The sequence below is a fragment of the Actinia tenebrosa genome, unplaced genomic scaffold, assembly GCF_029948245.1.
Source record: "Actinia tenebrosa isolate PJP-AT-01 unplaced genomic scaffold, QUT_ActTen_1.0 PGA_scaffold5__44_contigs__length_20552954, whole genome shotgun sequence".
In the NCBI taxonomy this organism is placed as follows: domain Eukaryota; kingdom Metazoa; phylum Cnidaria; class Anthozoa; order Actiniaria; family Actiniidae; genus Actinia; species Actinia tenebrosa.
In genome coordinates, this window is record NW_028292582.1 from 18,521,893 (window position 1) to 18,525,319 (window position 3,427).

The window sequence follows — 3,427 nt, forward strand, 5'->3', positions numbered from 1 at the left end:
TGGCTAAGATTAAAATAAATTTCGTGTTTTATGCAAAATATTTTGCTAAATATATTCCTTTTATAATTATCTTCATACTTAGGGATTAAAAAGTTATCATGAACGAAAAAACTCTAAAAATATAGTTTTTTTTTGTTAAAGAATTTTAGCTAATCGGCCTAGCCAATCACCTTTAGGAAACAAAAATGTTTGAAAGACAGGTTCCTCCTTTGCGCGCACAGGTAGACCAATATCAACATTTCAAGTTTGTTTAGGTCTTCTTCACGTAATTGTCACACCACGAAACTCATATTTCTTTGTTGTTGTATATCTGGTAAATAGCCTATTTACCACACATAAAAATGACAAAAATAATTGAATTCTGGGAAAAAACAAATATGCACTTTAGTTTTTAGTAAATTCTTTTTAAGCGATATTGATGACATATCTATATCCCGCGACCCTCATCACGGGAGGAAACCATAATATTCCAATTATCGTGGTCGTCATTCTCAGTAATGACGTAAAGTGGTTGTTCACGCGATATTTTCCGGCTCCTCGGACGGAGAAGATTGCTACGAGCTCATTGCTAAATAGAATGTTGTGAATTACACGTCAATTTTGCTTCCTATTTTGATTTCAGCTTCCTATGGCTTCCCAGATATAATAAATATAGATATTCATGACAGCAAGACAGACAATAATCAACTGTGCGTTATGTTATGAATGATGACACAGGGCAAAAAAAGTACTAGTTTCAGGGAACGTTGGCACCCCTCCCTTGTGTACAATTGTGAATATCTTCCAGTGTCTGCTTCTGCCGAATGAAAATGAGTGACAGCTTGCTAGCTCTCAAATGCCTTTCATATACTGATTTTAAAACAAAGATGAGAAAGAAACGCGCACCCCCGGGGAAGGTATATCACGTACCGCTCAAGTTCAACTGAGAACAACAACTCCTGCGCAATTTCCCTTTCATTTTAGTTGTTTGTTCTGAAGGGAACTAAACAGAATGACTGAAGCAAACAAACCCTTTAAGAACGGAAGGAAATTCAAACAAAAGAAACTGAAAATGAGAAAGATAGAAATGGGGCGCCACATCATTTTATTTTTAGGAGTCAGTCGATATTGTATTTTAAAATCAAAGATGGCGTAGCTGGTACCATCAGTTATACTTGCCTCTCACCTCTGGGGTCTAGGTTTTGATTCCTGGACTCTGGACCACATGTAAGTAGATCAGTTTGTTGGTTCTCTCGATCTGGAGGTTGATTTGAAAGTTTTTCACTGGATTCTCCGGGTTTCCTCCCTCCTGCCGAAATCACCATTAACATTTTAAACAAGCCTATATCGCTTCGAAAGCGATGATGTTTCGGCCCGTTATCTATTTATTGTGTGGCATTGCTGAATAAAGAATTTTGGTCTTGCTGTGGTAATGGGGTCTCCTGTATTTTGAAAATAATACACAAGAGCGATCTCGTGGTACGCTTCCACGCTGCAAAGTCTTACGAAAATTTCGATGTATACATTTGTTATAAAATTCTCTTGAACGAAACACATCGTAATTAAGTTTTTTTTGAGATTTTAGTGGTTCTTGCTTTGAAACATCGGGAAAACAGGGCAACGTACATACATATAACGTCTCGCCGAACGAATGAAAGATCCGACAATAGATATAAACAATGATTGAGTATCGCAGAGAGCAGAGTACAAAATGCAAAATATTTTGGCACATGAGCATTACTGTACGCGCCATGTTGAATGTAGGATACTTTTTAAACCTTCATTCTGCTCTTTGACATTTATGGTAAATGTATTTAGCTCTAATATCGTAGCTTGAAGACAATGCGAAAGTCTCAATTCGAACGAAAAGATACAAAGCTTGTCTTTGACCAGTGCGCCGTCACCAATCTACTCAAAATTTATATCTTTTGGTGCTTCAAAAATTTACATATTTTGGTGCTTCAAAAATTTACATCTTTTGGTGCTTCAAAAATATTACCGAATCCAAGAAATTATACTTTACATCAGGGTATTAAGAAATGAAAACTGATGATTTCAGACTTCTATCTTTAAAGTTGTAAAGTATGCACTGCTTGTTTATAGGACCTAGTTTAAACAATAGCTGATACCAAAAACATGCTCAGATGTGCACGAAGCTACAACATATCGGAAGCTTGCTTCACAAAATATATATGCATCAACTGTTAGTTACATCAGATAAACTCACCAGTTTTTTCAACTTATGCTCACAGGCAGCATTAATTTGCCGCACAATCACAAAAGCTTTTGGATAACTTTTCAATAGTTTACCTACTTGGCGACTTGGACCTAGATACTGACTTAGGAATAAAATACGCATTGTCGTAGGGTTAATCAATAATATATTTTTTCCCAAAAAATGGCGTCATGCGAAAGGGCATAATATAGTCAACACAACTACCTCAGAGAAGATTCACCGCAACTCTCCGAAATACTCCGCATGGTGAAATGTTTTACATTTTTCCATTGCTTATGATGGAAACGGCATATGATTGGATTAGGTCCAAACCTCTGACAGCTAAATGACACGCACGGAGACTATTATGGGCCGGCAAACCGAATGTAGTGACTGTTTCGGCCAGAGGGCCGAAACAAAAATTTCCAATTCGATGCGCGAGTGAAAATGTACAAGCAGTGATGTAACCAGGAATCATGCAGGGGAGGTGCACAGGCAATGATTTGCAGAACCAAAAAAAAAAGGTAACCAAATAAAAAAAGCTACAATATGCAGATGGAAAGTGGACTTCATTTAATCAAAAAACCATTTACATGCAATTTTAAAACCCTGTGCTCCCCCTGGTTACGGCCCTGACAAGCTTTTATCAGCCCATAGGTTCTTTCAGGGTATTGATATATTTGCATGAAGGTCGTTTTTCAGAGGCAAACAGAATTCGAGGAGGCAAGCACTTCTTTTTCTCTCATGTAGGTCGGTACTTCATCCTTGGATAGTGTTTAACGTATTTATAAGGGTTTGTAGTACTGAACCCAGTGCTGTTAATCCTGGGTTAATGGCCCGCCGTGTCTGCCGCCGTGTTTGGTCTGGTATAACACAGACGTTGGTGCCTCGCGCACTGTAGTTGATCCGGCAACTTATTGAAGAAAAGCTCTTTCCTTTAAATAAAAAACAGATATGAATGTTCTGTTGTCTAATAAGTGAAACTAAAACAGGGTAACTGATATGAAGAAAGGAATGGTGCTTTGATTAACTATAACGAGGAGACAGAATATATTTGGCATTGAAACAAACGGCTGTGGCACTTGGCAGAACAAACAGAATCAGCTGGGAAGCTGATTATAATGCTTGGCAAGAACGATGACCGCAGAAAACCACTAGGATATTGAATGAGACTAACCGCAGTAACCTTTTATCGCGCATAAATCACTGATAGCCATCAATCTCTCCCAGATA